The sequence below is a fragment of the Lithobates pipiens genome, unplaced genomic scaffold (genome assembly GCF_037356315.1).
Source record: "Lithobates pipiens isolate NorthernLeopardFrog02 unplaced genomic scaffold, aLitPip1_a1.2 Scaffold_8, whole genome shotgun sequence".
NCBI lineage: Eukaryota > Metazoa > Chordata > Amphibia > Anura > Ranidae > Lithobates > Lithobates pipiens.
The window spans coordinates 543,988,252-544,002,654 of record NW_027507903.1 but is presented as its reverse complement, the minus strand read 5'-3'; positions in this window follow the sequence as shown (position 1 = coordinate 544,002,654).

Below are 14,403 nucleotides of genomic sequence, written 5' to 3'. Positions count from 1 at the left end.
AGGGGCTGGTAATGGGCAGGGAGGGCTACCTATGCCATTTTTCTCAATGATTTTCAACCATATTGCAGGAACCAGATATAACATTAAAACCGCAAGCAGTTTTAAATGATGTTATTTCCGTTTAATGTCATTTTGTGCAGGGACTGTTCTAAACACAGGAAACACGTGGCACTTCACAGGCATACTACAGACACCCCCCAGGCACCATATTTAAAGGAATATTTCACTTTTTTTTTCACTTTAATCGTCATTAAAATCAGTGCTCCTGCCAAAACGGCCATTTTTAAAAACATTTTAGGCATTGACCCATGTCCTCTGGGGCAGGAGCCAGGTCCCCAAACCCTTTTTAGGACAGTATCTTGCATATTAGCCGTTAAAATTAGCACTTTTAATTTCGAACGTTCGAGTCCCATAGACTTCAATGGGGTTCTAAAGTTCGTACGAATTTGGGGTCCGTTCGAAAGTTCTGGTGCGAACCGAACCGGGGGTGTTCGGCTCATCCCTAGTAGACATCCAAAAGACTGAGACTGAGGCAGAACGCCACAATCTTGGATGTAGTGTCAGCACCCCCAGAGGACTTAAAGTATATGTGAACCATCACCTTGTAAAACAACTCATTCCAATTAAAAAATAAATAAAAGGCAGAACATTATAAATACCTTTCCCCCCTTTTTTACAAGTGATCACATATTCTCTATTCTCAGCTGCATAAGGAGGTTAAAGATCTGGAGGAGGAGAAACAGCAGCGGCAGCACACTGATCTTCCCAGTAATTGGCTATGCAGGGACCTGTCAGCAGAAGTCTGATCATTGGAGGAGTTCTAAGAACAGCTAGAGAACTGACCATGCTGTGCTCTCATTACTAATGTGGTCAGTTTTAAAGAGGAAATCAGAGTGACTGCCAGGATCACACAAGGAAGCAATACAAAGAGAACAGGATATTTTTTATATGAGTACATGGTTCAGCTGGTGCATATCAGGGATATGACAATTTGGGTCAGCATATTCTTTAATCGCTTGCCGACCACCGCGCAGACATATACGTCGGCAGAATGGCGCAGGCAGGCAAATGGGCGTATAGGTATGTCCCTTTAAATTAGTTGCCTTTTGAGAGCACGCCTGCCGCATGCCGTGGGAGCATTCCCGTGGGTCCCGGAAACTCAATGTCCGCCTGCGTCCCGCGATTGTGGTGTGAAGAGGCAGTACAGGGAGATGTCTATGTAAACAAGGCATTTCCCCATTCTGCCTAGTGACATGACAGAGACCTACTGCTCCCTGTCATTGGGAGCAGTGATCGCTGTCATGTCCTAGGTAGCCCACCCCCCCACAGTTCGAATCACTCCCTAGGACACACTTAACCCCTTGATCGCCCTTAGTGTTTAACCCCTTCCCTGCCAGTGTCATTTACATACTACTTCCTGGGAAGGTACCTCTTATAGTGATGGCATGTGGCCTGGTATGGTTCAGATGGGGGGGGGGGGGGGTCAGAAAACTGTCCCTACCCCTTTCCTTGGCAGTCAGGCTGCATGCTCGGATATATGTCTGGTTTGAATTTCCAAGGGGGTACCTTACACAAGCCTGAGTATGTTTGGCTCATCTCTCTACACAGGAGAAGAGAGCAGATAGAAGACATCTGCCTGGTGCTGTTCCTTCCATTGTCCAATCACATGTTCCAATCACCATAGCCTTTAAGTGTTGTGTAAATCTCAGGACTGGCTGACCAAAATCCTTTGGGAGATAAAACATCTGCCATGTATGTATTTCTTCTGTGCATTTTGCATTTTACCTGAGGTTTTGCTTGACGTCATGTTCCTTTTACAGTGTTGTGCAGCAGTTATATGTTCCATTGGCTGTCCTATATCCATGAATACCTTTATACTTGCCCCCATAGCCCAGAGCCCATGGGCCTAATTTATTGAGCCTGAAATAGTAACTTTCTGGATTGTCCCATGGCAACCAATCAGATTCCAACTTTCAAATACCAGCTGTCATCTTCTAGTGCAGCCTCTGCTGGCTATGAGGCAGTGCTCATATTTCTTATGAGTCATGTTGATAATTAGGCCATATGATGTGGCCTTTCCACAAGTCCAACCTTTTGATAAATGTCACCAGGCACAGTGGACCACACAGCTCCCGGCTTGGCAGTTAACATCACCGATCTGTAAAACAGTAGGACATTTTATTGCACTTTTGGTACCATGGAGAAAAATCAGCTCGTTAAATGTTCTGCCAAGAAATGGCACAGGTTTAATTAGCAGTTGGATAGTGCAAATTCTTAACTCAAAATAGGACGACTAGTGCTATTCCCGCCGTCATTGCCAAACCAGGACAAATAATTCTGGGTGAGAATTCTGATACATTTTTATGCATGAGTGTTTAATTACTTCTGGGGCTGCAGGTGATATCCTATTCTCAAGAACTGTAAATTGCGATGCACCCAGAGAGAGAAATTTCCATAAAGAGACCAAAACTTGACTCTTGTAATGAGTATGTGGGGGTCAGACTCCGAGTGTTAATGTCACGATGCAAATGCTCAGGGCTAAACCATGGTGTAAAGTGAGTATTTTCCTCTGTAGGAGCTCTGGCACACAGCTTTGGTATATACACTAACACGCAGTATTTTACACCCCACTAGGTGGTCTCTGACACTGAAAGTGTTACTAAATTCACAGCGGTAAAATCAGAAGCCTCAACAGTGCCCATCATATGCAGCCTCACCAGTGCCCAGCAGCTCTACCAGTGCCCATCATATGCAGCTTGCCAGCACCAAGCAGCCCCACCAGTGCCTCTCATATGCAGCCTGCCAGTGCCCAGCAGCTTTACCAGTGCCCGTCATATGCAGCCTGCCTGTGCCCGCATCAGCGGCGATCTCCATGTGTGATGGTCCTGCCCAGTGGTGGTGCATCCATAGGGTGCACGGGAGCCACCCCCTCTCTCCAGCAACCCCCGCTATGACCAATGGATTGATTCATGCATAGCCTAAATTACAGTAGCGGGGGGTGTTTTTAAACCAACTGATTAGAGCCATAGGTTCTAATAGGCATCAAAAAAGGTGACCTGGGGGGCGTGGCCTAGGCATGGCAGCGTGAAGACGCGTTCTTACAGGGCTCCCGGCCGGCGGCTCTCCCGCAGCAAATACGGGTCACAATACCGAGCACTACCCGCACTGACTAGCCTCCGCAGACACCAGGGGGACCCGACCGCCATCCACCCGCTTCTAAGACCGGCATGGATCGATATTTACGGCCACTTCAGCCGGCAGTCTCTACTCCAGCAGCCGCCAAGATGGCGCCGGCCCCACATGCAGACGCCGCGGAGGCCCCCAGCGTGCCTCTCCTTCCTCCACGGGCGACGGAAGATCACACAATGCTGCCCTTCTCACCCTCCAGTGACCTCTCTCCTTGCCTCCCCAGATCGCTGGCAGCCTCCCCAGAGCTAGAAGATGCTTTGTTCAGCCCAGTGCTTACAGCCTCTCCTTCAGCTCCCATCCCATCCAGCGCTCTGTGTTTCAGCCTGACAGACATGGAGGGGCAGAGCATGACACCTGCACATCAGACCGCAGTGAGTACATTCAGTAACCCACACCACACACAGGGACTCCCTCTCGGTGCCTCCTCTGAACAGAGGCTATGGGCTTTTTTGCAGCAGCTACCCACAAGATCTGATATGGAGTCCCTTGTTCAGAGAATGGAAACAGCCATGAAGAGTGAGATACTCACTATCAGGCAGGAAGTGTCTGTGCTGAACTCCCAGGTCACTGTAATAGCACAGGAACAGGGCATAGTATCCCAATCTGTACAAACCCTGCAAACTTCCCACTCTGAACTCACTGACCAAATTTTACAGCTGCACTTACTTCAGGATGACCTGGAGAATCGCAGTCGCAGGCAGAACATTCGCTTAAGGGGTGTACCTGAAACTGTCCCACACTCAGAATTACGCCGAACAGTAGTTAATATCTTTAACCGCTACCTTGACCGCCCGCCGGACACTGAGATTATTATTGACAGAGTCCACAGAACCCTGGGCCCACGATCAAACCCATCTGACAGACCCAGAGATGTCCTCTGCTGTTTACATTCATTCACCCTTAAGGAGGATATTTTACAGCGGGCTTGGCAGGTGGGGGTTTTGGAATTTGACGGCGCAGCGGTCCACCTCCTACCGGATGTTTCCAGGAAGACCCTCCTAATGCGACAATCGCTCAAGCCTCTCCTAGATGGCCTTGGAGAGAAAGGCCTCACATACAAGTGGGGTCACCCATTCCACCTCATTGTCCGCAAAGGCCCGGATACCTTCCCTTTGCGTCATCCTTCGGAGCTTCCAGACCTGTTTGCCTTTGCTGACATGGATCCAATCTCAGTACCCAATTGGTTGACGACAGCTGTCGCCAAGGATCCGCAACCTCAAGTCCCCACGGGTAGACCACAAAGGGCCCGTTATAGCAACCGTGACCGTGGGAGCTATTCACGTGCAAGGCGGGCGGGTAATCCTCGTCCACAACCGCCGAATGAAGAGGGGGCTGGCTGATCCCTTACGCACAATTTGCTAACATACCCAGCTCAGCGTTTCGATTTTCTTGTTTTGTTATATGGAACGTAGAGTCAAATTGCCTTTATTGTCAGCCACAGATGACATGCCAGGAACAACGTTTGAAGGGCCTGAAATCTGAGGAACCTCTTGCTTAGCTACCGGTTTACATTTGTTCACCCAGGTCCTTAGGCCTCCCCTATGCTACAAATGTTCCACACGAGTGTTGGTGTTTCTCTTTTTTTTGTTTTTTTTTTGTGTTCTCCTCCACACTCTGTGTTATGCCTACCGTCCTCATTTTCAGCATAACATCTTCACACTGGTATACTCCGAACGTCCTGTTGGAGCAATGGCTACCAGGCTTTACCTAAGGGCGGTAGCCCTTTCTGGGGGTGGGCTCAGATGCCTTATATCCCCATATCCATGGTATTTTGCTGACGTTCTCCCCCCCGGGCTCGGAGTATTTCACCAAGGAGGGAATAGCGGTAGCTTGCTCTTATAACCACGACCTGCCAGTATACTATCGGCTACACTCACTTAAAGTTTTTGTTATAATGTTTGTACTGTTCATACGAGTGGGTAGGTCTGGGAGCAAATATATATGTACGGGTATTTGTGTATATTTGTACATGATCTTTTAACCAATGCCTTACCTTAAAGTTGAAACTGAAAGGGGCATTGGGGTGTTCAGTTTTTCAAGTGGAACCGGGTTGTCCCGCCCCGGGGGAGGCCCGGCGCCATGCGGCATCCTGATTTTGGGCGTCGTGGTGCCGGGCCGTCTCGGGACTGGTGCATTGGATCAGTGCTAATCCCATGTATGCCCATGGGGATTCCCAGTTTGCTGCTGATGCAACTACTGTGTGGTAGTGGCTTGTGGATCTGTCTTCACCATGTCGGTATTACTCTTCCCCTTTTTTTTTTTTTTTCCCCTCCCGGGTTACTTTAGTGCCTTACTACGTACGGTTATGATGGCTGCGGGGGATCCAATGACCGGGGCCCAGAACTTAGCTGTGCCTTACCGCTCCCCACACTAGGTACGCTCTGCCCTGGTGGCAGTAGTTTCTCTCTGCGGAGCCTACCTTCCTGACTAGACCTCTTCTTATCTTTTTAACCTTTACTCTTCCTCACTTCTCTTCTTCACCCTTTTTTTTTTCTCCCCCTCTCCCCCTCTCTCTATTACACCCCGGGAGTCAGGGCGAGTAGACATAAAGGGGGGCAACATGACTGTCAAGTTCCTCTCATGGAACATTAAGGGATTGAACTCCCCAGAGAAACGTACCAGTTGTCTTGCCGAGCTTTAGAGGCAGAGGGTGCACATTGCATTTCTCCAAGAGACTCATTTTAGGGCAGATAAGATCCCCAAACTAACAAACAAACACTTCCTGACAGCTTATCATAGCCCGTCCTCATCCTCTAAGTCTAAAGGGACGAGCATACTAATTTCTAAGTCCCTCCATTGGCAATAAATTGACGAGTACCGCGACCAAGGGGGCAGACTCTAACCCACTTCCCACCCTTGAGGCTTTTTTGTCCACACTCGACTCCTTCCTTGAGGGAACCCTTGTCCTAGGAGGTGACTTTAACTTGACTTTGGACCCACACAAAGACTCCTCCTCGAACCTGTCTTCCCTTCCACGGGGAACTCGACTTCTCCTCAAAGATCTTCTACACTCACATCAGCTCCACAAGAGCGGGACTACACCTTTTACTCTCCCGTCCATGGGTCTTACTCCAGAATTGACCTTTTTCTCCTCAAACACTCAGCAATTCCCCTGGTCAACAAGACAGATATAGGTCACATTGCACTCTCTGACCATGCCCCAATCTTGCTAGAACTGGCTATTTCGCAAGCGTCCCCCAGGACCTCTACGTGGCGCCTTAATGAGGCGCTCTTGAAAGATCCTGAAATTGCCGCAGACATCCTTAGAGAACTTAAGTCTTACTTCTCTATCAACGTTGACTCTGTGACTAATCCAGCCTCAGTGTGGTCAGTGCACAAGTGCGTTATCAGAGGCATTCTAATCAAACACGGTCACGCGGCCAAACAACGCCGCACTAAAACCCTGTCTGACCTCCTGGCACAACTTCACACATTGCAACGTCAACACAAGACTCAACCAGATAATGCCACGGAGGCGGAACTGGCCCGGCTCCGGGAGGCTATTCGAGATCATTCCATGTATGAGGCGAAACATGTACTATTGAAAGCCCGTCGTTCATTCTATGAATATGGTGACAAATGTGGCCGTCTTCTGGCCAATGCTTTACGTGCCAAGCGTTCTCAGACGTACGTTCCCGCTCTTCTTTCGTCATCGGGCTCCAAAATCCATTCTTCCCCAGAACTAGCGGAGACTTTCCGCGCCTTTTACTCCAATTTATATAATTTGGACCCACTGTCCACCTCCCGACCGAGGCCACAAAACGCTTCAGATATCCGCAATTACCTTCAAGAAACTGACCTCCCTACATTGACAATAGAGGAGCGAGAAGAACTGTCTAAGCCCATTACTACGGAGGAGTTCACATCCGCCATAGCAGACACTCAGGCCGGTAAGGCCCCCGGACCTGACGGATTCACCCTTCTTTACTACAAAATGTACCAGGAATCTCTGGCGCCTTTCTTTCTTGCGGCCTTCAATGCGGTGAACGAAGGTCACAGCCTCCCTACAGACATGCTACGCGCCTCTATATCTGTGATCCCTAAAACAGACAAGGACCCACTACTATGCGCCAGTTATAGGCCTATTTCACTTCTGAACTGTGATGTGAAACTATTCACTAAAATCCTTGCCTCTAGGATGAATGCCTTATTACCGCGCCTCATTGTACCAGACCAAGTCGGTTTTATCCAGACTAGAGAAGCTAGAGATAACACCATTCGGACACTAAATATTATAGAAAAAGCAAAACAATCCCAGGTGCCCCTGCTGCTTCTATCCACAGACGCTGAGAAGGCCTTTGACAGGGTGGACTGGTCTTTTCTCCAGGAGACACTTAAATTTATAGGAATGCCAGATCCCATCTTGTCATGGATATCGGCCATCTATGATAATCCCACAGCAACAGTCAGAGTAAATGGATATGATTCCTGCCCTTTTCCTATCTCGAATGGCACCAGACAGGGCTGCCCCCTGTCCCCAATGCTATTCGTCCTTTCCCTGGAACCTTTTTTACACCATATCCGAGGCAATCAGTCCATTAGAGGCATTCAATCAGGAAAATCTCAACACAAAGTTGCTGCATATGCAGATGACCTTCTATTTTACATTTCTGAGCCCCTTACCTCCCTACCCTCCCTGTTACAAGAGATAAGGCGCTACGGCACCCTCTCTAATTTTAAAGTTAATCTACAAAAATCAGAAGCCCTGAATATTTCCATAGCAGACTCTACCATCTCCAATCTACGCCCCTTTTTCCCGTTCAAATGGGCTACTCACTCAATTAAATACCTGGGTACAAAAATTCCTGCAAATTTGCATGAGGTTTTTACCCTCAACTACAAGCCCCTTTTGTCTACGCTCACTGCTGACCTTAAAAAGTGGGACTCGCTGGCCCTTTCCTGGTTCGGCCGTTGTAATGTACTGAAAATGAATACAATGCCCAGACTTCTGTACTTATTGCAGGCTCTGCCCATCAAGATACCTCAGACGTTCTTTCACGCTGTGCGCTCAATATTTATCAGATTCATCTGGCGCGGTAAACGCCCACGTCTTGGCAGAGCATTGCTACTACGACCAAAGACCAAGGGCGGACTCGGATTTCCGGATCCTGCTCTATACTACACGGCAGCACATATGACCAGGGTGGTGGACTGGTGTCGGCACAGCAACTCGAAACTCTGGGTGTCGCTGGAACGAGAGGCGGCCCGTGCCCCACTCGAAGGTCTACCTTGGGCAGGGAAAACTTCTGCCACCCACTTGACTACTCATCCACTGATTGGACCGACTCTTATGGAACTGAAAAGGTTCTTCCGTCTATCTTCACTAAGAGATTTTCCATCCCCAATGACGCCACTTATCGGGCACCCGGACTTTCTACCTGGCCTCACTGACCCATTTTTTCTCTCGCGGGCCCCGCAGGGACTCATGAGAGCCTCTTCGCTAGTGGGTTCTTCCGGATGGCTCACTGTGAAGAATTTGCTCGGTGGGCTCACCCCTTCCTCATTAGATTGCTGGAAGATTAACCAACTATCTCACTTCCTCGGCTCTCTGCCTAAACCAACCCATTTTAGCAGAAAGCTCCACCCTTTTGAGGAATCATGTTTGGGTGAGGGACCGATTTGGAGGTCCTTGTCAACCTCCTACAAATCCTTACTAGACCTTCACGCCACTGAAGACCCCCCATTCTTAGCAAAATGGGAGAGGGACCTGCAAGTCACCTTTACAGAACCCCAAAAGGATCGTATTCTCTTTTTCGCACAAAAATCTTCCCTATGCAGCAAATATCAAGAGACTACGTATAAAATAGTGACGCGTTGGTACAGAACCCCTTCTGTGCTGGCTAAGATATTCCCTCTGCAAACTGACCGTTGCTGGCGGTGTGGCCTACACTCAGGCACCCTCTTACATATTTTCTAGGATTGCCCTGTGCTTCAAACTTTCTGGCAGCCAGTGCTCAAGCTCATACAGAAACTCACAGACATCTCCCTACATGATAACCCAGCTGCGGTCCTCCTCAACCTTACCCCTTTATCAAGGAAACGTTATCATAAATCCCTTCTCAAACATCTCCTTAATGCTGCACGGGCAAGCATCCCACCCCTATGGAAACAACAGTCTGCGCCAACGTTGGCCCAATGGTTCGCGAGAGTGAAGGATATTGAGCGAATGGAAGACATGACCTCTGCCTTGCGGGATAAGTCAGAGGAACATAAGTCCAGATGGTTCCACTGGGATCTCTTTCGCTTCTCTGACGAGTTCCACCAATACGCTCTAGGACCCTCTACCTAGAATCCCCACCGCCTGTCCAGTACTATTGATCTTGACTCCCCGGGGGTGACCCCCAACCTGTCTGTCTCCCCCCCCCCCCCCACCTCTTTTTAGCCCCTTTTTTTTTCTCTTCTTCTTCCCTCTCTCTCTTTCTTTCTTATCTTTCTCTTTCGTTTCCACCTCTCCTTTTTTCAATGAAAACACAAAAAGTGATGGGCACAGAAGCTTCTATCCACCCTGTATTAGACTTCAACTAGTGATATGGGCCAGACTACATGGCCTCATTCGCTTACCTGCTCTTATTTTGTATAGTTGATTTACTGGATAAGCTTACCATAGCCTATGTGCAGTGTTTATATGTAATGTGAAGTTGTCATATTGCTGGTATCTGTGTCACATCTTTAAAATAAAGAATAAAAAAAAAAAAAATAAAAAAAAAAAGGTGACCTGCTAGTGACATGCTTGATGCTCGCAGTTCACCCAGGTGTGTTAGAACAACAAATTAAAATTTGCTTTCCTAACACTGAACCGCCTCTCCGCAAATCAGGTGCTTGGGTCTGTTATGAGAGGACGGGGGGAAAGGACGGAAGGAGACCCGTGGAGGACACTGCTCGCCGCCGCCACCCACTGCCCCACCAAGACAGGGTTGACAGGGCAGCATTTGGTGGACACAGCAGCAGAGTTTGATGTAAGAAGCACGATCATTTGAAACGTGTCTGCCTTCATTTCCCTGCCCGTGTGGATTGTTTTTACATGTTTTGGATCCAATAAAGCCTTTTTTTGCATCGTGTGGGAGTGCTGCCATTTGTCTAATTTTCCTCATTAGTAGTCTGCTTGCAGTGGAAGGGTGTGCATCCCACGGTTGCAGCATGCTTTGAAGCTTATGGTTGTTATACATCATCTGGGAGCAGCTGGGTTTTTTGCATTCAGTTCCACTGTCATCATCAGAAAACTCTATTTCTGCATGGACATCGCGGTCCACCACTTTGTTCCCAGTAGCAGGATTCACATGTCTTGGTCGTTGACTTTTCTCTTACAACAAAGCCTCTTCCTCTCAAACCTTCCTTATCAATTCAGGATAGGTGGATACCACCTGAGTTCTTTTCAGCAACAGCTTTAACACAATAGGATGATTGGGCCAGGGCCCGCGCAAGACCCGATCAGACGGGCTTGATCAGCGTCTTTAGGGTCAAGACCTTTCTTGAGAATGATTTGATGTAGCATCCGATCTACCTGAGAGATGTATTCGGACAGACTCTCTGGTGTGGTTGAATTTGTACATCAAATCAGCGGTTGTTTCAACTCTTCCAAAAACAGCACACAAAGCCTCAATGTAGTCCATGGCAACACAAGCCCTCTTGCCCATCCTTAGGTTAAGGATTACATTGGCCGCTGGGCCTTGAAGGCTCTCACTATGTCGTTATCATTTCACAGCTTCTGAAACACTCCACTCCTCCATAGCCTGTAAAGCTTGACTCATCCATGTTTCAAACTCATCTTATCCCACAGGCGCCAGTAACTGTTCCGAGAAAAATTGAAGTCTTGGATAAATCTGATTAGTATTCCGAGATTCATTCTTCATCGACCAGGGGACTCATATTGGTGTAGAAAGAGAGTGGTGGGACGCTGGTCCCTTGAAAGTCAGTCCCCATAGGCACAGGACATTTCTTGCAAGCTTTTGTCGGGGGTGGCTTCTCAGTCCCCCCTCTATCGATTTTGAGTGGGACTATCATTGCAGTAACTCCCTCCATCAAGCAGGCCTCTTCCTCCTGAAAGCACACTGGCACCTCTTCCTGCCATTCTATCAGTGCCCTGACTTGATCCATCTCCTCTGAGGCTTTAGTCTCCAACAGGTAGGCCCGGTGTCCTGGCGCCAGAGCTCTCAGGCACCTTCTGATCTCCCTCTGGGTATGCTCACTCCCTGAGATTTCCAGAATGGTGCTTCTGTCGGTTAGGGCCCCACAACTTCTACCCCAAGTGACCACGGCCATGGATGCGGCTTTCTACGCAGATTGCGGCTCCGATCTAGATTGGCTGGGGCCTGCTGCAGATAGCATCCCGGATGAGCCCCTAAATGTAGCACTGCCCCCTTGGGGACTGGTGAGAATTACCTGATCATCTGCACGGCCATGACCAAGTGAACCTTCCAACCCACCTGACACTCTGGGTTCAGACATCCTTGTAGCGCTTTGTTGTAATAATCAAACACTCAGTATAATTAGGTTATGAAATACTTTACTTGGACCCAATAGGAGAAAGTTACTTCAAAGAGAGAGGTAATAAATCTGCTGAGCAAAGATAACAGCGTCAACTCAGCAAACAAATTCCTCCCAAAGACACAAACAATGATTCAGCTACAATATTATATACATATATACAGTTGTGCTCATAAGTTTACATACCCTGGCAGAATGTATGATTTCTTGGGCATTTTTTAGAGAATATGAATGATAACACAAAAACTTTTCTTTTACTCATGGTTAGTGTTTGGCTGAAGCCATTTATTATCAATCAACTGTGTTTACTCTTTTTTTAATCACAATGAGAACAGAAACTACCCAAATGACCTGATCAAAAGTTTACATACACCAGTTCTTAATGTGTATTGCCCCCTTTAACATCAATGACAGCTTGAAGTCTTTTGTGGTATTTGTGGATGAGGCTCTTTATCTTCTCCGATGATAAAGCTACCCGTTCCTCTTGGCAAAAAGCCTCCAGTTCCTGTAAATTCTTGGGCTGTCTGGCATGAACTGCACATTTGAGATCTTCCCAGAGTAGCTGAATGATATTGAGGTAAGCATACTGAGATGGCCACTCCAGAACCTTCACTTTATTCTGCTGTAGCCAATGACAGGTCGACTTGGCCTTGTGTTTTGGATCATTATCATGTTGGAATGTCCAAGTATGTCCCATGTGCAGCTTCCTCGCTGATAAATGAAAATGTTCCTCCAATATTTTTTGATAACATACTGCATTCACCTTGCCATCAATTTTGACCAAATTTCCTGTGCCTTTGTAGCTCACACATCCCCAAAACATCAGCGATCCACCTTCGTGTTTCACAGTAGGAATGGTGTATCTTTCATCATAGGCCTTGTTGACTCCTCTTCAAATGAAGCGTTTATGTATGTGGCCAAAAACCTCCATTTTGGTCTCATCACTCCAAATGACTTTGTGCCAGAAGGTTTGAGGATTGTCTCTGTGCTGTTTTGTGTATTGTAAGAGGGATACTTTGTGGCATAGTAATGACTTTCTTCTGGTGACTCGACCATGCAGCCCATCTTTCTTCAAGTGCCTCCTTATTGTGCATCTTGAAACAGCCACACCACATGTTTTCAGAGAGTCCTGTATTTCACCTGAAGTTATTTGTGGGTTTTTCTTTGCATCAACAATTTTCCTGGCCCATGTGGCTGAAATTTTAGTTGGTCTACCTGACCAGGGTTTGGTTTCAACAGAACCCCTTATTTTCCACTTCTTGATTAGCGTTTGAACACTGCTGACTGGCATTCTCAATTCCATGGATATCTTTTTATATCCCTTTCCTGTTTTATACAGTTCAACTACTTTTTCCCGCAGATCCTTTGACAATTCTTTTGCTTTCCCCATGACTCAGAATCTAAAAACGTCAGTGCGGCACTGGATGAAAGATGCAAGGGTCTGTCAGGAGTCCAGAAACTCACTGACTTTTTGTACACACACACTAACTACAAGCAAACACATAACAGGGGAGGATTGTAACCTTTAACAGCCATTCAAATCTCTTTGTGTCAACTTGTGTGCATTTTATCAGGCCACAATCAACAGGGTATGTAAACTTTTGATCAGGGTCATTTGGGTCGTTTCTGTTGTGATTATTATTTAAAAAGAGTAAACACAGTCAATTGATAATAAATGGCTTCCGCCAAACACTAACCATGAGTGAAAGAAAAGTTTTTGTGTTATCATTTATATTCTCTGAAAAATGGTCAAGAAATCAGAAATTCTGCAAGGGTATGTAAACTTATAAGCACAACTGTATATGTGCACTCCATTTTTTATCAGAGGTCACCTCCTAGTGGATGTTTCCGTTAACTACTTATGTGGCCACTCTAGTAAAGATGCAATCAAGTTAGCCTATGCTATCCTAATGAAAGGAGCGGGTCTACAAAGAGTAGTATAGAGGCCTTCCTTCCTATAAGTAATGGAAAAAGAGTTCCACTTTGCAGATCTGATGTTCTTCGCTAGCTGGTTGGAGCTCATTAGCTGTAATCCATCTGGGTCTGATGATTCCTAGTGGATTCCTAGTGGTGAAGATCTAAAGGCGTCTAAGCACAATGTTCAAGCAATGCAGCAAAGTGTTCTTGGGGTAGAGATGTCTGTGCAAAGTGTCTCTGTAATGGTGGCAATGAATAGATAAATGTCAAGCAATATGCCCTCTCACCAACAACCAAATAGCTCCGATGTCTCCTCAACAGGAACTCGTGTAGCGGAACTCGTGTAGTGGCACTCGTGCAGTGGATCCGCTGTCTCGATATTTCGAAGTGAAGCTTGCCCAGGAGGAAAAGACCCTGTGTGGGCTTTTTGCTCCTTTTATAGCTAATCCCAGCAATCTTCATGTTACAGCAAAGATCCATGGGATGTGTAGTCTCAAGGTACATAGGTGCAAAGCAACTCTCTGAAGGAGAACTATACATCCCATAATTCACTATGTCGGGCACGCAAATATGAGGTTACACTGATTATTACACTGACAAACGATGTCCAGGAACATTGAAATGTATGGTGCTTTCTGCTGGTGGTCCATGTCGCTACACTTGTTTCAAGAGTTATTGGTTGCTAAGTAGCACCTTATTATTTTAATAAAGTTCTATGTAAGATTAGCTTGGACAAACTACTAGCTTTAAATTCTTTGTGCAGAAAGGTAAATATAATGAAATTTCTTTTTGGTTATTAGGTTATTGTGCAGA